Source organism: Cervus canadensis, chromosome 25 (genome assembly GCF_019320065.1).
Source record: "Cervus canadensis isolate Bull #8, Minnesota chromosome 25, ASM1932006v1, whole genome shotgun sequence".
In the NCBI taxonomy this organism is placed as follows: Eukaryota; Metazoa; Chordata; class Mammalia; order Artiodactyla; family Cervidae; genus Cervus; species Cervus canadensis.
The window spans coordinates 34,421,451-34,443,990 of NC_057410.1; the positions used below are offsets into that span (position 1 = coordinate 34,421,451).

The 22,540-nt window shown below is 37.9% G+C and overlaps 1 long non-coding RNA gene across 1 annotated transcript; it reads left to right on the forward strand.

Moving 5' to 3' along the window:
* Positions 1-9,685: 9,685 nt before the first annotated feature.
* On the forward strand, positions 9,686-21,900 carry LOC122427552. The gene is made up of 3 exons (XR_006265442.1): positions 9,686-9,819; positions 12,773-12,854; positions 21,755-21,900. It is a non-coding gene; the product is annotated as an uncharacterized LOC122427552 (long non-coding RNA).
* Positions 21,901-22,540: the final 640 nt, after the last annotated feature.

A 22,540-nucleotide genomic window follows, 5' to 3' on the forward strand; every position in this document is an offset into this window, starting at 1 on the left:
CCCCCTTGACTTCGCATTCCAGGATGTCTGGCTCTAGGTTGGTGATCACACCATCGTGATTATTTGGGTTGTCAAGATCTTTTTTGTACAGTTCTTCTGTGTATTCTTGCCACCTCTTCTTAATATCTTCTGCTTCTGTTAGGTCTATACCATTTCTGTCCTTTATTGTGTCTATCCTTGCACGAAATGTTCTCTTGGTATCCTTAATTTTCTTGAAGAGATCCCTAGACTCTCCCATTCTATTGTTTTCCTCTATTTCTTTGCACTGATCACTGAGGATCAGTGGTCCTTTTTGTCTGCTTGAACACAATTTGGCAATTTGGGCTAGGGTCAGGGGGGTTTGTTTCTGGTCAAGGTGATTCCAGCTACGGGAGCTTGTCTGGGGAACACTAAATAAGTATCCACTCCCATGATGACTCAAAATTAATATGCTAACATTCTAACCCCCAAAGAGATGATATTGGAAAGTGAGTCCTTTGGGAAGTGTTTGGTCATGAGTGTGGAGCCATGGTAAATGCAATTAGTACCCTTATAAAAGGGGTCCAAGAGAGATTCCTCACTCTTTCCTGTATGTGAGATTAACAGTGAGAAAGCAGGTTCTCATCAGACACTGAATATGTCATGATCTGGGATTTTCCTGTCTTCAAAATAAATGTTCATAAGCCACCCAGTTTATGGTATTTTTGTTTTGGTAGCCTGGATGAACTGAGATAATCACATCCATAAAAATAGCTGACTATTTTCCAAGTAAGAGGCTATCAGTAGTATCAATTAATAAAGTTTAAAAGAAAGAATCTCATCAGGAAAAAAATACCAAAGAGGACTTATTTCTCTTACATACATGCTAGTTTCTGTACAATTAATATTTCACTAATATAGAGATTAATTATCGGTTAGTTCTTTTTTTTAAAAGTTTGAATGTAAGATCATAAAACTTGTTGGAAATTATTTTTCTTTAGAAAAAAGTAAGTGCCATTTTGTGAAAACATAGAATCTTCATCCTTAGTAGTGTCCTGCTGGAAAAACTCAAGTTTCAACCATTACGGGCCACACAATAAATCAATAAAGTATATATTTGAGTTTCTGCCAAAATTTTGTTAAATATTTGGACCTTGGGCAAATGCTCAAAAATCCAAAATTGGCTGTGATATAGTTACTGTTATGCCTATCATATCATTGTTTGGTTTCACTGGACAGTTGGGTTTTATTAAAATGCAAAAAAATGCAGAGTATTAATATGCTTAATATATATTTTGCTTGGCAAGTATATTTTCCAACATATTTTCTAGATAAATAATAGTCAACATATTGGAAAATGCAAACAGACACTCAGTTTGCATTATTGGGTTACTATTCTATATAGGATAAGCCTGAACTACTGACTAGAATATGTGGTTAATACAGTATGGGCTTCCCCAATGGCTCGGCAGGTAAAGAATCCAACTGCAATGCAGGAAGACACAGGAGGTGCAGGTTCGATCCTTGGGTTGGGAAGATGCCTTGGAGGAGGAGAATGGCAAGTCACTCCAGTATTCTTGCCTTAAAACTTCAGTGGACAGAGAAGCCTGGCGGGCCACAGTCCAAAAGGTCGCAAAGAGTTGAAAACAACTGAGCGACTACACACACATGCCTGCTTACTCAATACATAAGCTCATTCAAATCATACGTATTGAGAATATCAATATATTATGTTCCAAGTCTTATTCTATGCTTCAGAATCAATCAGTGGGCAAAATAATAACCACTATACTCGTGAAGTTTGCATTTAATGGGGGAAATAAAAAATGAATAACAATGATTATGTTGTATGTGAGAACTTAAGACATGCTGTGGAAATAATAACGGTAGAACACTATATGGAGGTTTAGTGTCAAGGTAGAAGGGAGGAATAGGATACAGTGTTAAATAGAGCACCATGTTAGGTATCACAGAGGTAACGCTGAGCAGAGTTGTCCAGTGTAAGGGAAGAGATTTTCAGGCAAATGGAATGATTGGTGCCAAGGCTCTAATGCAAGACACTACCTGTATTATTTGAGCAACAGCAAGGTATTAACAATAGTGGGAGGGGAGTGAATGAGGGAGAGTTATTGCTGTTGTTGGTGTTGCTCAGTTGCCCAGTCATGTCCGACTCTGTGACCCCAAGGACTACAACACGCCAGGCCTCCCTGTCCCTCCCCATCTCCCGGAATTTGCCCAAGTTCATGTGCATTGCATCCGTGATGCGGTCCAGCCATCTCATCCTCTGACATCCTCTTCTCCTTCTGCCCTCGATCTTTCCCAGCATCATGGACTTTTTCAATGAGTCATCTGTTCACATCCGATGGCCAAAATATTAGAGCTTCAGCTTCAGCGTCAGTCCTTCCAGTGAATATTCAGGGTGGATCTCCCTTATGATTGACTGGTTTAATCACAAGATAAATCTAAGACATTATAGTGGAAGTTGGGGGAGAGGGATTGTTTATAAAATTTCATCGGTCTTTCAAAACTTTCGGCTGACTTTTGAATAGAAATACAGTCAGTGTAAGAGTTTTGTAAAGAGAAGTTGTATGTTGTGAATTAGATTTTTTTCTCACTCAGACTGTTACACTGGGAATAGAACCTGCTCTTCCCCAGCATGCAAGTTTAGAGTACTCGCCTTATTGCCTCGAATTTGAATTTCTTCATCAGTCATCTTATGATGAAGCTGCTCACATGATTTGAGCAAGTTCTTTGGAGCATATGGTTTTTATTTGCTCTCTTTAGTCTAATGCCATGTAAGTTAGTCATTAATGAAGAGACTTGGACACATTAATAATCTAGACAGAACAAATGTGATTTTTTTTAACTCCAACGTCTGCATTTGTAGTCTTTACATTGGTAAACCTTTAACATTAGAAATATGAATTAATTAAAGAAATATTTATTGTATGTCTACTATGTGTCAGGCACTGTTCTATGACTTGGGGATTTAGTAGGAATCCAAATAAATCAGGAACCTACTCTCATGAAGTTCATATCAAACAATATGTGCAATTCACAATGTACATATTGGAGGTTAGCTCCTATACCTTAATCTGAATCTCATTTCAAAGAGGTAGACATGGGGAAAATCATACTTAAGCATATACTTTCTTTCAAAGATGTCACAGCATTAATGATCATAAGACATTTTCTGACCCAGTTTTGTGTCTTTGAAAAGAGAGGGTGTAATTGTGTTTATCACATTAGTTCCTCCTTTTTCTTGGTAACAGTCTGTTAATTTTATCCTACTTTCTTCTCTCTCTGCGCAGCTCATGTGACAGGGGCCAGTGCAGGCAAGCTGAAATAGCCCAAACCCAGCTGTAGGTATGACCCAACTGACCTAAGCCAATAGGCACAACCCATGCTGTTGGACTTTAGGGATAAGCACATGATCTATTTCAGGTCAGTGTGATGGGAGGAGATGGTTTTGAGGGCTTCTGAGAAAGAAACTTTCATGTTTTCCCAAGAGAGCTTCTTGGACCAACGTGCTCTGTGTCTGCTCACAGTAAATGAGTCACTGGTAGCCACTAGCAGACCCTGGCTGGCATCTTGAAACCCCAAGAAAAAGCAGCCTTAGGTTGAACAGCATGAGAAGTGCCAAGAAGGCATGGAAATGAAGAGTCTTTTTGATATTATCAAGAACATTTAATTAAACCTTGCCTAAATTCAGACATACCTCTGGTGGTCACTTACTTAGCCCATTAGATTCCTCTGTTTTTTAAGCCTGAGTCTGAGTAAAGCCTTCTCTTATTTCAACAAAAGGATTCCTAAGTGCCCGGTACTGGTGATAACAAGGGGGTAACACAGAGTCTGTGATTGCAAGGGATTTATATGTTAATAACAAGCAGAAAAGAAACAAACTAGATAGCGTGATGAGTTTTAGGATAAAGAGAAAGAGAAGGCTCCATCCAGCAAGGAGAACTCACTCAGGTTGTGGTGAGGGACAATGACAGATTGCCAAAGAGGATTTCTTTGAGATGATCCTTCAATGCTTTTTATAAATAAGTGAGGCAGAGGAAAAGGAGAGTCAGTGGAAAGTAACAAGTCCAGCACTTAATGATAATACTTGACAGGATAGACAAGAAAGTGTCTGCTATCTCTCTGCTGTGCTCAAATATTTGCAGATATTGCCTCATTTAAGCCTTACAACAACTCTATGGAGTAAATACTTTATATCAATGGGGACATTGAGGCAAATAAAGGTTATATGACAACCCATTTTCAAATAGCTAAGAAATTGCAGACCTGGGAACTGAACCAACACTTTGACTGTAGGACCCACATCTGAATTCACTATATGCTTCCAGAATTTGGGACTAAAGCAAACATTTTCTTTTCTTTTTAAAGATTTGTTTTTATGCAAACCATTTAAAAAATCTTTACTGAGTTCATTACAATATTGCTTCTCTTTTGTGTTTTGTTTGGCCACAAGGCTTGTGGGATCCTATCTTCCTAGCTCCCTGACCAGGAAGCGAAGCTGCACCCCTGTGTGGGAAGGCAAAGTCCCCACCCCTGCACTGCCAGGACCCATAAAGCAAGCATTTTCATGTTGAATAATATTTCTTTAGGCTTCCCCGGTGGTTCAGACGGTAAAGAGTCCACCCTCAAAGTGGGAGACCTGGGTTCGATCCCTGGGTTGGGGAGATCTCATGGAGTAGGGCGTGGCAAACCACTCCAGTGTTCCTGCCTGGAGAATCCCATGGACGGGTGGGCTACAGTCCATGGGGTCGCACAGAGCTGGACATGACTGAGCGACTAAACACAGCAGGCACAGCACAATATTCTTTATATCTGGAATGATGGACAAGAGCAGGAGTAGAAATAAGTGAAAATAAGGAGGAAATCAGGAGCTATATTAAGGGTCTCATGCTCCAAAGCTTATACTTTAGGCCTGAAAATTTAATTTCTTATATGATGATATTCTAAATGTTATAACCTGGGATCTCACCAAGACGTGTCTGATCACCAGAAAACATCTGCAACAAGCAGAGGTCAAATATTGAGACTCAATAAAACCAACATGACTTGTGATTATCTCAGAAGTGCTGTAGAAATTCCTGGGACTCATCAGTTGCATATCTAACTTACAGTAATATAAATATACATGAAATGTACTAAACATCACATGTAGCTTAAGTGTTCTTAAAGGAGATTATGCAAAAACAGTTTTTTGTTTATATGGAATATTTTAGATATATAGTTTAATGGATAGTAAAGTCTGTAAAACAACATTATTAAACATACATCAAACTCTTTTTATCTTGTGTAATCAAGAATTCCTATGATATGAAATATAAGTTAATTGATATTTATTTATTAAACTATTCACACTCAGGAGCTATTTGGACCAACTTTATTTATATTGTATTTGTTAAAATAAAAACATTTGTGTATAGAAACTCTTGCTCTCTTTTGGTAGGAACGCAAAATGAAACAACCACTTTGTAAGACAGTTTGGCACTCCCTTACAAGTTAAACATAGTCTTAAAATATAGCCATCAATCATGCTCCTAGATATTTACCCAAATGAGTTAAAATTTTATGTCCACACAAAAACCTGCCCACTAATGTTTATAGTTGCTTTATTTATAACTGCCAAAAATTGGAAATAATGAAAATGCCTTTCAACAGAACAATGGATAAACTAAAGGTAATGCAATTATGTGATAGAATATTTTCAGTGATAAAAATAAATAAGCTATCAGGCCACAACAAGACATGGAGGAACTTTAAATGAATGTTGCTAAAAGAAAATAGCCAAACTGAAAAAGCTACACACTGTAAGATCTTAACCATATGATATTATGGGAAAGGCAAAACTATAGAGTTAGAAAAAAAAAATCAATGGTTTCCCAAGTTCAGGAGCAGGGAAACAGGAATGAATTGGTGGGGTACAGGGTACTTTTAGGGTTTATGAAAGTATTCTGTGTGATACTATAATGAGGACACAAACTATTATGCATTTGCCAAAACTACAACATAAGGGGCTTCTCTCATAGCTCAGTCGGTAAGAATCTGCCTGCAAAGCAGGAGACCCGGGTTCAATTCCTGAGTCAGGAAGATCCTCTGGAGAAGGAAATGCAACCCATTCCAGTGTTCTTGCCTGGAGAATCCCATGGAGAGAGGAGTCTGTCAGGCTACAGTCCATGGTGTTGCAAGAGTTGGACCCAACTTAACAATAAACCACCACCACAACATAAGAGGTGAACCCTAATGCAAACTATGGAATTCAGTTAACGTACTGAATATACTGCATATTGCAAGAAGTCAATGCTAAGGGAAACCGTGAGAATGGAGCCAAGAGTATAAAGGCATTCCTTGTACTTTCTGAACATTTTTTTCCTGAAAACCCAAAACTACTCTAAAAAAATTAAATCTATTAAAATTTCAAAATAAAAAATTATTTAGAGACCATTTTGGGGCAGCATAGGCCACAGATAGCTGAATTCTAAAATTCAGAGCATAAGTTTCAATACACTTCAGAATTTAGAAGGAATATGGAGATTCTCTAGTTTAAGCATTTTCTCAGTTACTCAGTCATGTCCAACTATTTGTGGCCCCAAGGGCTGTAGCCTGCCAGGCTCCTCTGCCGATGGAATTTTCCAGGCAAGAATACTGGAGTGGGGTGCCATTTCCTACTTCGGGGGATCTTCCTGACCTAGGGATAAAATCTATGTCTCTTATATCTCCTGCATTGACAGGCAGATTCTTTACCACTAGCTCTGCCTGGGAAGCCCAGGTTTAAGCATGACATTGTTCACTTCAGAACCTCACACTCAGGAAGTTTAATACCTGTCCCCAGGATCACAAAACATGCAAATGGGAGAACCTGGCTTTGGACTCAGTTTACTTGACGTGTAGTTCATAACACTCTTCAGTACACCAACTGACTGTACTTGTAAAAGGATCAAGAATACAGCTCAAAGGTTGAGGTCTTTTGAACAGCAGTGAAATGTAAGTGTACATTTCCCATGTGCTTTTTGGTTTTCCAGTAATGGTCCATAGTTTGAAAACATGCTCACAGACAACTACAAACACTCTCTGTCAGGGGCTTTTGATGTGCCTCCTATAAAGAAATACACTCAGAGCAAGGTAGAACCTACTTATTTTATTGATTCACTGAAGAATATCTGAGTTGCAGTATTGCATTTTGAGGGGGATGAGAGGAGGAGTAGTTATGAACAATTCCTAACTTGTACAGGCCCTTCTTTTTCAAAATCTAGCATCTGTGTAGATTTTTGTAATTTGGCAGATCCTGTATCTGGACATGACAAATTTCAACTGGAAAAATATGTTGTGAAAAATCTTTCAGATGTCACATCACAACTGGGGCCTCTGCTAAATCCAAAGTGCAGCTGGACCATATTATTACATAGTTATTTTATTTGCATTCCTGACCCCTAAGGAGTAAGTGGATTTCCATCTGGTATATTATATCATTCTTCTTCTGTGATGAGGGTAAGCATTTTTTAAAAGTTATACTAACAGCATAACTGAATTAAACACTATTAATCAATTATTTGAAATAATATTATTCGTTATTAACTTGGCAAGGAACTGGGAAACCAACTGTATCTCAAAACAGAATTAATATTTGAATTTGATCATTGTTAAATAACTTTGTACAGTTAAAGTTCAGAATTAAAGACAAAATTAAATATATTTTATTCAAAGGGCTTTTAAAAATAATATATCTTTAAAGTATCTATTATCTGTTTAGCATCATGTGATTTCTTCAGAGTCTCAAAGTTGGTCATTGTCTAACTCTTGAGCAAAACCCAAGGCTTTCCCCAAGTTAGAAGACAGCAGAGTTCATATTATCAGAAAAGAAAGAGAGAGAAAGGAACAGAGACAAAGAAAAGAAAAAAGAATGAATCTCTCATGTAAATTATGATTTACATAAAGATTCTCATATCTGTTATGTAATTTCTACTCAAGAGCAGGGCAAATATTCATATGCTAATATCACGGATAAAAGCATGGCCACCCAGTAAGGTGAAGGGGGCTCTCTGAGCTGGTGGAGTCAGACTGATCTCAATCTTCTGCTTTAAATTATATCCAGCTACTTTAAAGCAAGAGAGGAAAGACATTCTGAAAATGTGTTTTCTGTTCAATCATACGCCATTCCAGAACCTTATTCCCCTGAGAGACTGTTATGGAACAGTCTGAAATCACCAACTATTTCCCATGAAAGAAGTTCCTAAATTAAATGTACTGGTAGAAAGGGCAACTACTGACAAGTATCTTATAATTGATAAATTTACCCTCTTCTATTTGGAAAAAGGTTAAAAACTATGTGTGTTCCAAAGTGTGTTTCTGGGAGAGAAAAAAGTGGTGGTGGTCTGGGTGCTGATACTGGAAATGACTCAGTAGAATCACACAGCTACGCCTGCACCTTTTCTTCACATCAGAGCACTCTTGGCAATGATTTTCCATGATGAGGCCAGGTTGAGAAGGCTTCCAGTATAGGGAAGTTCTGTGGACTTCTGACCTCAAGACCTTGGATTTGAAAGAATTCCACATGGCTGAGAGAGAGAGAGAAACTGGCGTCCAGAGCAGTGGGGGCTCCAAGAAGGCCACAGCTGTATCCTGGATGGGACAGAGCAAGTGTTTGCTTGGCAAGCAGGCCCAAATTGTCACAATTCACGAGGAGACGTGGGACCTCAGGAGATGGTTAAATTTAATATCATGCTGGCTATCCTCTTTTTACTATCTTTACCCTGTCTTGAGCCCCAGTGGGCTGTCCCCTATGGACCTCCTTATGGTGTTTCCTTCATCTCTGGCTTTCACTGGATCTGATGAATGAGAGTAATTTGCCAGGCAGAGGAAGAATTGAATCCCTTCACCTTTCTCCCCACTAACTGTGGCTGGTTCAGTGGCTGTGTGTCTCTGCCTCTACCTCCACGCTTATTCAGAGACCCTCCATCCCCAAGGCTACAGATTTCCCTGGACTCTGATGATACCAGTCCCCTCCCTCTTCCCTACAGGGTTGGTCATTGCTTGCGACTGTTGCTTGTTAGGGATAATCAATCATTCTCTCTACTTTATCTCCTAAACACACCTCTGTTTGCTCCTTCATTATGAAGTCTTTTTCAATTCAATCCTTTGGATGTGTTGTTGCTGCTCAAAACTTAATATAAGGTAGTAATAATAGCTAATAAGTATTATTATATACCAAATATTATATTAGAAGTAAAAATGAGATAAAATTTTATAATAAATATCTGAGGCTGATACACATTATTCACAAATAAATACTAGAAAAGTTGATTGGTTTCACCAAGGTCATGCATCTCAAATGGATGAACCAGTATTCAAGCTCTGATTTTCTGACTCCAGAGTGTAGTCTCTTATTTATTATGTGATCTATATTGTAAATCATCACACCCTCTAGCAAATATCAGAAGAGTCTATGTGTAAAAGCTTTAAAAAATTTCGTAGTTGAAAAAATCAAACGAAGTCTGGCTTTCCAAATTATATTTCCAAAAGGGTAAAATTTCCACATTCTGCTTAACTATTACAGCATAAGATGATACAGCAAGTATTCATACTTGCTAAGCCAACAGTGTATATTTTCACATGTGGAAATTCTGGTTTTAACATTAGCTACGTGGTAGTAAGATGCCTATATAAATCTGCCCAACAACAAAGTGAATGATACAACATCTGTCACTGTTTTTCCTCAGAAACACCAATAGCTCTGCAGCCTAATCCCAAAGAGACAGACTGATCTCATCCCGCATTTGATGTCCTGAGAAATATCTACTGATCTATAAAACTTTTCGCCAGCTGCAACAGAGAAAATCTGTCAGTTGTCTAGTAAGTGTTGTAGTTGGCTTTGCAATGGGAGCCTAATAATACTGGAGAGTATCCTGTCCACAATTTTTTTTTAATCAAGCAAAATTTCGTCTTGCTGACTTATAGGGGTTATGATATTCAGATAGTCAGGGTTATGCCAAAGTATGTTACTGTCAAAGGCTACAAGGATGAATTCATGTTGGGTTTACAGAAGTAAAAGTTATGGCTCTACACCTGAGTTGGTATTATTTATTATAAGTTTCAGGCAGCTCATCTTCTTTGGTTATGTTAATCTATATCAGGGAAAAATAGAAATATTAGCTTTGAGAGTTACAGGGACACAGTTGAATTCCATTCTTCTATACTGCTGATTTAAAAACATGAAAGTTCTTCTCAAAGCTAAATTTGGTCTTATTCATGTTACCTTATATTTCTCTCAAAAAAGTAAAAGCTAATTGAATGTATAAATGAAGGGACCAATTAGTGAATGAAAAAATCAGATACCTCTTAGACTGAAAATTATTTGCTGAGGGCTGGTTAATATAAAAATTACCTATACAATATTTTACAATTCTAGTTTACTTGATTCTCCTCTTACTCATAAAACCGTAGGAGAAAATTTCACAATTATTGAACATCTTTTATGTGTGGGATATAGCTAATGAAATTATTTAAACTTTAAAATAATTATAGTATGACTTATGGTTAAGAATAAGGAAGGCCTTATGGAGAAGGCAATGGCACCCCACTCCGGTACTCTTGCCTGGAAAATCCCATGGACGGAGGAGCCTGGTAGGCTGCAGTCCATGGGGTTGCGAAGAGTCAGACATGACTGAGCGACTTCACTTTCACTTTTCACTTTTATGCATTGGAGAAGGAAATGGCAACCCACTCCAGTGTTCTTGCCTGGAGAATCCCAGGGATGGGGTTGCACAGAGTCGGACACGACTGAAGTGACTTAGCAGTACCAAAGTATCAGATCTATGTTTGAGTCCCAGCTGGTGATTTGAGTAGATCCAGAACTTCTACAAAGAAGGGATATTAAATGTTTATGAGAGTCACAAAGAAAACATCTTATATACATAGGAGATAAATTGATAGGATGGATATGCCAATTTTATTGCCAATAAAAACTGTATTGGAAGATGTGGCTTAGGATAATGGCCAAATAGGTTTGGGAAAGCCCTTTGTTCTTTATATACACGCTCAACCTCTCTTGAGACATTAACATAGTCCATCAAAAGAAAAATTGAGGTCTACTGAGGCAAACCCCACAATAAACTGTGTAAACTTCTGAAAGAGATGGGAATACCAGGCCACCTGACCTGCCTCTTGAGAAACCTATATGCAGGTCAGGAAGCAACAGTTAGAACTGGATACGGAACAACAGACTGGTTCCAAGTAGGAAAAGAAGTACATCAAGGCTGTCTATTGTCACCATGCTTATTTAACTTATATGCAGAGTACATAATGAGAAATGCTGGGCTGGAAGAAGCAAAAGCTGGAATCAAGATTGCCAGGAGAAATATCAATAACGTCAGATATGCAGATGACACCACCCTTATGGCAGAGAGTGAAGAGGAACTTAAGAAGCCTCTTGATGAAAGTGAAAGAGGAGAGTGAAAAAGTTGGCTTAAAGCTCAACATTCAGAAAACTAAGATCATGGCATCTGGTCCCATCACTTCATGGTAAATAGATAGGGAAATGGTGGATGACTTTATTTTTCTGGGCTCCAAAATCACTGCAGATGGTGATTGCAGCCATGAAATTAAAAGATGCTTACTCCTTGGAAGGAAAGTTATGACCAACCTAGATAGCATATTAAAAAGCAGAGACATTACTTTGCCATCAAAGGTCTAGTCAAGGTTTTTCCAGTGGTCATGTATGGATGTGAGAGTTGGACGGTGAAGAAAGCTGAGTGCCAAAAAATTGATGCTTTTGAACTGTGGTGTTGGAGAAGATTCTTGAGAGTCCCTTGGACTGCAAGGAGATCCAAACAGTCCATCCTGAAGGAGATCAGTCCTGGGTGTTCATTGGAAGGACTGATGCTGAAGCTGCAACTCCAATACTTTGGCCACCTCCTGTGAAGAGTTGGCTCATTGGAAAAGACCCTGATGCTGGGACAGATTGGGGGTGGGAGGAAAAGGGATCGACAGAGGATGAGATGGCTGGATGGCATCACCAACTCAATGGACATGAGTTTGAGTAGACTTCGGGAGTTGGTGATGAACAGGGAAGCCTGGCGTGCTGCGATTCACGGGGTTGCAAAGAGTCGGACACGACTGAGCGACTGAACTGAATTGAACTGAACTGAGGCAAACCCACTTATCAGTACTTGCTGCCTATTGCAGGTCTGGAATAAGAGTGGAAGGAAACAGAATGAATAGAGCAGCACTCCCCAGTGCCTATGAACTGAGAGTCATTTAGCTCCATCTAGTTGAGCACAACGGAGAAGGCAATGGCACCCCACTACAGTATTCTTGCCTGGAAAATCCCATGGATGGAGGAGCCTAGTAGGCCGTGGTCTACGGGGTCGCTAAGAGTCGGACACGACTGAGTGACTTCACTTTCCCTTTTCACTTTCATGCATTGGAGAAGGAAATGGCAACCCACTCCAGTGTTCTTGCCTGGAGAATCCCAGGGATGGGGGAGCCTGATGGGCTGCCATCTATGGGGTCGCGGCTCAGGGGTAAAGAATCTGCCTGTCAATGCAGGAGACATGGTTTCAATCCCGGGGTTGGGAAGATTCCCTGGAGAAGAAAAATGGCAACTCACTCCAGTATTCTTGCCTGGGAAATTCTATGGACAGAGGAGCCTGGTGGGCTACAGTCCATGGTGGTCACAAAAGAGTCAAACCTGACTTAGCGACAACAACATGCAATTGAGCACAATGCCAGACACAGCCTGTGGAGTTTAATAAGCAATAGCACTACTGAAAGGCACAAATGTTCTGATTTTTCCATTCTAACCTAGGGTCTTCAGAAAGGAATATGGCCCCACTGACATCTTCATTTTAGACCAATGAGACCATTTCAGATTTCTAACCTCCAGAATGGTAAGATAATAAATTTGTCTTGTTTCAAGCCATTTGATTCGTGGTCATTTGTTACAGCAGCGATAGAGCACTAATAGAGATGTGAAAGGCAAACCCTTCTTGCCCACAACACACTCTTCCTGTGCCTAACTGAACAAGGACTGAATCAAAGGCTAATATCTAAGGGCTGGATTAGAAGGTGACATGGCATGAATTCCAGTTGTGCAGGAGTGTCAAGAAAGATATATTTTGATGAAAATGGGTTGTTTGCCACTAATATACTTTGAGAAATATTATATAGGAGGCTTTGGTGAAAAGACAATGGAAGAGTCAACCCTTTTACTTTAGTGACATGCTGGCTTTTGGGGACACTGAATAAAATGACAAAGGCAGAGAATTTCTATAACATTTTTTCATGAATACATTGTGCTTCATAAGCAATTTTAAACCACACTGTCATTCTGTGGCTCTGTCAGTAAAAACTGGTTACCAAAATACAGATTGCTCCAACGCAAAAGAACTCCAAAGCAACGTATCATGTCCATTTAACTCTACCTTTTAATCTAGCACTAAACCAAAACCTTTTGTGAAGAAATCCAACAGTAAGACTAACTTGTTCTATTTTAGAAACTAGTAAAAATGACTATTAATAGTTTAGGCTAATTATGGTCTTCAGGACATAAGCTGACCTTTTGAAGTAGAGCTGCCTTGTGTCCATTGCCCTGAGTTGAAATTGTACTTTTTATTTGGGTTCTGCCTGGAAAGGAACCAGAACCAAGCAGAGAACATAAAGCATCATGGGCTTCGGGTGGGAGAGCGTTAAGAAACTGTAAATTACATGAATCAAACTTGGTCTCTTTAAAGCAATTTACAGTAATGCATTAGAACTTTATAGAAGTTTATCTGTACACAATTCTTTCCACTGCTTCTTTAAAACCAGTTTGTGGGAGGTGTTTGGCTATGCATTGATCCAGAATTCTGGATCCTCATGTTTTCTTTTGCTCACTCACCCTTCCCCGGCCACTGTTGCCTCTCCTTGCTGTCTGGAAGCTAAAATTTGGAAAGAATTTCAAAGGGCTTCTGCCCTCTAAGACCCCTACTTCTGTTCTCAGACAAAACATGGACTTCCGGGACAGCAATGTAAAGATCTGAGTTTTCTTTCTCTACCAATGTCTCTAGGAGAAGCAACTTATGAAACACATCTGGAACACTCATCTATGAAATGGAAATTCCCTGAAGTGAGTGAGCACATATGATTAGTGATAAATATTTTCTTATGTATTCATTCACAGACTAACTTGCAAAATTTTGAGCAATCATCCAGGAAAAACACAAGCAGGATAAATAAAGGTGGTATTAATAAATAGGAGACGTTGTTTTCACAAATTCACAGCTATTTTTGAAGAACTGAAATCTGAATATGGATGGTCCCCTGACTCCAGGAACATCTCACTCCAGATCTCGCCCATGGGTATTTTTAGGTCTTTTAACATGAATTTCATGTTTTAAAAGGCTTACTTTACAAGTTTTGTATGTGAAAAAAAAAAAAGAGCAGCTGAGTAAATTTACTCTTATCTTCCGGGTTTAAATTTAACTTCAAGTGAAAACATGCATTAATGCATATGTCCAAATACCTAAGGGTTTCCCAGGTGGCTCAGTGGTAAAGAATCTGCTTGCCATTGCAGGAGATGCTAGTTCAATCCCTGGGTCCAGAAGATCCCCTGGAGGAGGAAATGGCAGCCCACTCCAGTATCTTGCCTGAAGAATCCCATGGACAGAGGAGCCTGGTGGGTTACAGTCCACGGGGTCGCAAAAGAGTCGGACATCACTGAGTGACTGAGATACCCACACACACCCCCCAGATACATAAATTATGTGTCTCCATGATTAATAGGCTCACACAAACATCATGTTCAGCTCACACAAACATCATGGGGAAATGGACTTCTTTTAGAGAACAATCAGGTTTAGTCAATAATTATTTACAAAATTAAGCAATGAGGGAAAAAGACAATCAATTGGTAAGAAATACGGAAACCTCAAGTTAATAATTTAAATAATATACAATATTATGCTCAAAACAGTATTATAAAAATTTTAACCCATCAATTTTTGTGTTTCTTCAATAAAAACATAAAATTTCAAAAATAGAAATTTTACATATGCATGAATACATATATTCCTTCTCTTTATGCTTTCATATATAAAAAGCAAAAATCATTATGGGGATAAGATGTATGGTAAGACCATTTGGTTATAGATTTGACATTCACAACTTTTCAAATTTTGACTTTTTATACTATTTCCAAATGTAGTCATAGATATCATAGAACTACATGTAGTCATAGAACTACAGTGATGAAATTTAAAGGAAATCATGGTCATATGTCTTTAAAAACATAGCTGATTTCAAATCCCATTTTCATGTATCTTACTTTTTAAAATAGGGGCTTCCCTCATTGCTCAGCAGTAAAGAATCTGCCTGCAGCACAGGAAACACTGGAGGCACAGATTTGATCCCTGGGTTGGGCAGATCACCCAGAGGAGGAAACGGTAACCCACTCCAGTAATCTTGCTGGGAAAATCCCATGGACAGAGAAGCCTGGTGGGCTATAGTCCATAGGGTCACAAAGAGTCAGACATGACTGAGCAACTGAACACACACACACACTTGTTAAAATGTTATCCTTTAAAATGAAAGGGATATTGGTCTCTATTAAACAAAATAAGTCAGTAAAGAAACATATTCTAGATGAAGAAATAAGATAAAACCCAAAAAACAACTAAGTGAAGTGAACATAGACTGTTAATTAGTTGAGGAGAAAGTTTTGTCATTTCCTGAGGTAAAAAATATACAGGGAACACTTGAGCAGGTGAATAATGATAAATACAGTTTTCAGCATGCTGAGATTGAGGTACCTATGGGCATTCCAGGAGGAATATTCACTAGAGAGAGGAATATAAAATTATAGAGTATATATCTGGGTTAAATATCTCGACTCCAGTGTAGGGTTAGCCAAGCCAGGGTACATGGCTCAAATCCAGCCCCCTTCCTAATTTTGTAATTAAAGTTTTACTAGCATGCAATGATGTTATTTATTTACACATGGCTATAGCTGCTTTTGCTCTACAATACCAGAGCTGAACAGTTACAACAGGGATTTATGGCTCACAAATAAAAAATATTTAACTTTACCTAGAAAAAATTTGCTAACTTCTGCTCTAGAGCAGAAATCTATACTAAATACACATCCCTCAACACAATGTGTGAATGAATGCATTCATTTGATCAATTAGAAAACATTATTTATTCAAAACTATCTATGTGCCAGACATTAGAGTAACAAATGAGATATGGAAATTCTTCAGTAAAAGTAATAATTCAGCATTTAAAAAATACTTGCAAGTATAATTGTGATAAGAAAAAAGATAATATTAAAGACATTTTGCTTTCCTTCCAAGGTATTACAAGAAGAATATCTTACCAAGACAAATATTTGACTTTGGCCAGTTTTGACAGTTTTCAAACAATTTTGCTTAGGTTCATGCAAATTTTCTACTGGAATGTTACATGATACTGTCTTCTCTGTCATTTCTCCCGTCATTCAACATGAACACATAACTCCAGAAACAAGAAAATGCTTCCAGACTGACACCTATGAAACTCCAAAGGAGTTTCCAGCACAAGCAGACCAATGATGAGGTGGTTTGAAGAGAAGACTCTTCTTGGCATACCTATAACTGCAGTAAAGAAAGTAGCCATTCATTCATTCAGCCATTTAGTCATCTACCCATTCCCTTAGAACATATTTTTGAGGTACCTATTATTTACCAAGCACTGTCTTGGCCCTGAATATATGAAAGTGAACAAAGTAATCATTCTAGGAACTAATGTACTTATTGACCTGACTGAGGAAACTATGTTTCATGGAGTTCTGAGGGGATATAATGGTAAAGTTGAAATAATTGGGTGGAAAATTAAACAAATATATTAAACTCTACTTTTCACCAAATCCCATAAAAATGTTAATAAAATGAGCCAACATCAAAAAAGGACAATGAAAACAAGATCTAAGACTACAACAATAGAAATTTAGAAACTAGAAAGAAAGTCACGGTTCACTCACCTAAAAGAACTAAGACATTTCCAGTTTCACCAATAACATGTAAAAAGCTTAGAAATATCTGCTATTACAATTTAAAAAAAAATATTAATGACTTTTCTTGAACTCATCAGAAAATGCAGGTTTCAGGGAAAATACTACACTGGATTTGTTGTCATTTAGTTTCTCAGTCATGTCTGACTCTCTTCGACCCTGTGGACTATAGTCTGCTGGGTTCCTCTGTCCATGGGATTTCACAAGCAAGAATACTGGAGTGGGTTGCCATTTCCTTAGACAGGTAAATTCTGGGATTTTCAGCTGGAATCTGCTAACTAGGGCAGAAGCAGAGGTAGCCATAAACTAATTGTTGTTTATTGTTCAGTCACTAAGTCATGTCTGACTTTTTGCAGCTTCCCTGTCCTTCACTATCTCCCGGAGTTTGCTCATACTCATGTCCATTGAGTTGGTGACGCCATCCAACCATCCCATCCTCTCTCACTCCCTTCTCCTCCTGCCCTCAATCTTTCCTAGCATCAGGGTCAACATCTAAGTAGTAATTTTGTGGTTTAGCATGAAAATGAGAAATGTTTAGGTTTTGAGATCTTAGGGGATCTTTTGTGGGTTTTACCTCTAGAAACTCTACCAGGTTTCAGTTGAGGATCTGGTGAAGATCCCCTCAGGGCCCTGGAATGGGAAGGGGATGTGTAATCTTTGTTTAATATATGACAAAAAGCAAGAAAAAATAGTCTAAAGAGATAAAGGAAGCTTCAGAACTAGACTCAGATGTTAAAATCATCACAGGGGATTTTTAAAAACTCTTGACAAAATATTATGAGCTCTATTTTAAAAAATTAATGTGCAAGAACACTTGGTAAGCACACAGCTACAAATTCTGAGGAAGAATTTGAAGGAAATGCTGGAAATCCCCAACCCTATAATAGACATTAAGAATGTCTATGATAAGTTCATCAATAAACTAGATAAATCTGAGGAAAGAGTCAGTGAGCTTGAAGACAGATCAATATAAACTTCCCAAAATGAAATTCAAAAAGAAGGAAAAAAAACCAAAAAAAACCCCAAAACCAGAACATCCAAAAACTGTGGAATAATGTCAAAAGATATAACATACACAAAACTGGCATACCACAATAAGAAAGGAATATTTGAAGTAATAATGGCTGAGAAGCTCCCAAACTTTATGATAGACACCAAACCACACATCCAGGAAAGTCAGAACAAAAGTAAGTACCAAAACACTACTTCCACACACATAATATTTAGAAATCCTAATCCTCCAAAATAAAGAGAGAAAGCTAGAAAAAAAAAAATCTTAAAAGAATCCAGAGAAGGGAAAATGCACCTTACCTACAGAGGAACAAAGATACAATGGGCATTTTGTCAGAAATTATGTAAGAAAGAAGGTAGGATAAATCTTCAGTATTGAAAGAAAAATAAAAAGAACCAGCCAAGAATTCTGTATCCAGAAAGATTACTCTCTAAAGTGAAAGAGAAATATAAAAACTTCCTAAGACAAAGAAAAACTGAATGAAATCATCATTAGCATAGTGTGAGTGAGTCGCTCATTCATGTCTGACTCTTTGCTACCCCATGGACTATACAATCCACGCAATTCTCCAGGCCAGAATACTGGAGTGGGTAGCCTTTCCCTTCTCCAGGGTATCTTCCCAACCCAGGAATCAAACCCAGGTCTCCTGCATTGCAGGTGGATTCTTTACCAGCTAAGCCTCAAGGGAAGCCCAAGAATACTGGAGTGGGTAGCCTATCCCTTCTCCAGTGGATCTTCCTTACCCAGGGATCCAACCGGGGTCTCCTGCATTGCAGGCGGATTCTTTACTAACTGAGCTATGAGGGAAACCCCGTTAGTAGCATACCTGTATGCAAAAAAAGTTAAAAAAATTTTCTTTAATCAGAAGGAAGATGATATACACCGCAAACTTGAATCTACTTAAAGGAAAAGAACATGTCAGAGAAAAATTAAAAAAAAAAAAAATTAAAAAGTATTTTTTCTTATTCTTATTTAATATAAAAGATAACTGTGTTTCAAGTAATAATAGTAACAATGTTCTGTGTGAGTATAGGGGATGTCACAATGTCACAGAGAGAAGAGAGAGGAATTGGAAATATTCTGTTGGTACAGTGAAGTCGTCTAGTATTTTAATAAAAATTACATTAATTAAAAATATATATTGGGGGGCTTAGCAGAAGGAAGATGATATAGGCCACAAACTTGAATCTCTTAAAGGAAAAGAGCATGTCAGGGAAAAAAAAAAGATTAAAAAATATTTTATTTTTCTTATTCTTATTTAATATAAAAGATAACTGTATTTCAAGTAATAATAGTAACAATGTTCTGTGTGAGTATAGCCTTTGGATAGATAGTGAATGACAGCAATGTCACAGGGAGAAGAAAGAGGGATTGGAAATATTCTGTTGCTACAAGTGAAATGGTCTAGTATCATTTTAATAACAATTAGATTAATTAAAAATGTATATTGGGAGGCTTCCTTGATGGCTCAGTAGTAAAAAAAAATATACCTGCCAAGGCAGGAAACTTGGCAATCCTTGATCCTGGAAGACCCCACATGCCCTGGGGCAACTAAGCCCATGCATCACAACAATTGAGCCTATGCGCTAAAGCCCAGGAGCCACGACTACTGAGCCCAAGTGCTGTAACTACTGAAGCCCACGTGACCTAGAGCCTGTGCTCAGAAGCAAGAGGAGCCATCACAAAGAGAAGCCCCATGAGTAGCCCCCAATCACCGAAACCAGAGAAAAGCCCAAGCAGCAAGAACCACAAAAAAAATCACAGCCATAAGTAAATAAATAAATAAAATTATACGTATATATGCATATATATATATATACATATATATATATATATATATATATATATAAAGACTATCAGACAGGGCAGTTAAAAAATGTATATTGGAAAATCTAAGGCAAATGCAACATTTAAAAAACTAATTTATGTGCTAATGTGTGAAGTAAAAGGGAATCATATTGGATGTTCATTTAGTAGCAGACAAGGCAGAAAAGGGGGAAAAAGAACAAATTCAATGAATAGAACAAAGTTACAAACATGTTAGATATTAATCCAACTGTATTAAGAATAACTCTCAACATGGATGGTCAGAGCACCATTTAAAATTCAAAGATTGTCAGAATGGGTAAAAAAGTAAAGACTCAGTTTATGTTGTCTGATGGAAGCCAACTTTAAAAATAAAATCTCCGATTGGTTAAAAAGGATGGAGCAATGGATATTGTGCTAACAATAATCAAAAGAAAACTAAAGTAACTGTGTTGATTCCAAATAAAGCATACTTCAGAAGAAGGAAAGTTATCATGGATAAATGGGCATTACATAATGATAAAGAAGTCAACTTTAATTTCTCTTAAATGTGTATACCTAAAAAGAGTGTGTCCAAAAAAAAAAAAAAAGAAGCAAAAACAGATAAGATAAAAGGGAGAAATAGACAAATTCACTACTGTAGCTGAAGACTTCAACACTGTTCTTTCAGCAACTGATTGATCATCAGGTAGAAAATCAGGATATATTTTATCTGGAAAACACTCTCCATAATTTGAGCCAATTGATACTTGTGGACTACTTCAGCCAACAATAGCAAGATACACATCCTTCACAAGCTCACACAGAACATTCATCAAGACTGACCGCACTCTGGGAGGACATAAAATATGTCTTAACAAATTTAAGAGAATAGAAAAACACAGAGTATGCTTTTTCAGACCCAAAGGGATTACAGTACAAATCACACAGAAAGATAGATGTTAAATCCCCATATATTTGAAGTTAGACAACATACTTTTTGGTAACTTTGAGGTTAAAGAAGACAAATGTTTGAGTCAAAGAAGATAATTGTTTAAAATTACTTGAAGTGAATGAAAATATAAAGACAACTTATCAAAATTTGTGGAATGCAGTAAAAAGCAGTGATGGGAAGAAATTTATAGCATTAAGGGCATGTCTTTCATCTTAAGAAGCTAGACACAATATTTTTTAAATGTTTGTGAATCTTATAAGCAGCAATTTTTTAAAAAATGATATGACAATGTCTAATTTGTATATTCTTGTAATTGTCTTACTTTAGAGCTGTTTGTGAACATGAGAAGTTATAATAAAGCCTGTTATAAGCTCAATGATTGTAGCCCCTCAAAACTCATATATTGAAATCTAATTCCCAAGATTAAGAGGTGATTAAGAGGTGGGGCCTTTGAGAGTGATTAGATCATGAGGGTGATTCCCTCATGATTGGAATTAGTGCTCTTATAAATCAGGTGCCAGAGAAGGTCCCTTGCCCCTTCTGCCATGTAGGTTATAGCAAAACCACAATCGTCCATGAACAAGGAAGCAAGTCCTCACCAAATACACAATCTCTGGAGCCTTGATTTTGGGCATCCCATCCACCAGAAGAGTAAGAAATAAATGTCTGTGGTTTATAAGCCATCCAGTGTCTGACATTTGTTAGAGCAGCCTTCACAGATTAAAGCACTGTGCTTTTTTCAACACTTACATGAAATAACTATTGAGAACCATTAGCTTTTTATGGATTTTTTTCAGTGAAGGGATGATGTGGACATAAAATTTAAGTATTGCTGCAGATGCAGAGGAGGATTAGGGGAGAATCAGCTACCTCTTTCCTCACCCCTCAAGTGTTAGCATGCTTGAAAATTCTTGGGTTAGATTACAGTTCATCACATTTGGTAGCAAAATTTTATAATATATAAACAGTCATGTATAAGTCTTTTAACTAAATTTGTGATTTTTATATACAGTTGTCCCTTGAACAGAGTGCCAGACATCCTTGAGTGTGAACTCAAGCATCACTATGAACAAAGCTAGTGGAAGTGATGGAATTCCAGCTGAGCTCTTTCAAATCCTAGAAGATGATGCTGTGAAAGTGCTGCACTCAATATGCCAGCAAATTTGGAAAACTCAGCAGTGGCCCCAGGACTGGAAAAGGTCAGTTTTCATTCCAACCCTAAAGAACGGCAATGCCAAAGAATGTTCAAACTACAGCACAATTGCACTCATTTCACACGCTAGCAAAGTAATGCTCAAAATTCTCCAAGCCAAGCTTCAACAGTACATGAACTGTGAACTTCCAGATGTTCAAGCTGGATTTAGAAAAGGCAGAGGAACCAGAGATCAAACTGTCAACATCTGCTGGATCATCGAAAAAGCAAGAGAGTTCCAGAAAAACATCTATTTCTGCTTTATTGACTACGCCAAAGCCTTTTTGACTGTGTAGATCACAACAAACTGTGGAAAATTCTTAAAGATGTGGGAATACCAGACCACCTGACCTGCCTCTGGAGAAATCTGTATGCAGGTCAAGAAGCAACAGTTAGAACTGGACGTAGAACAATGGTCTGGTTCCAAATTGGGAAATGAGTATGTCAAGACTGTATATGGTCACCCTGTTTATTTCACCTATATGCAGAGTACATCATGCAAAATGCCAGGCTGGATGAAGACAAGCTAGAATCAAGATTGCCAGGGGAAATTTCAATAACCTCAGATATGCAGATGACACCACACTTATGGCAGAAAGCAAAGAG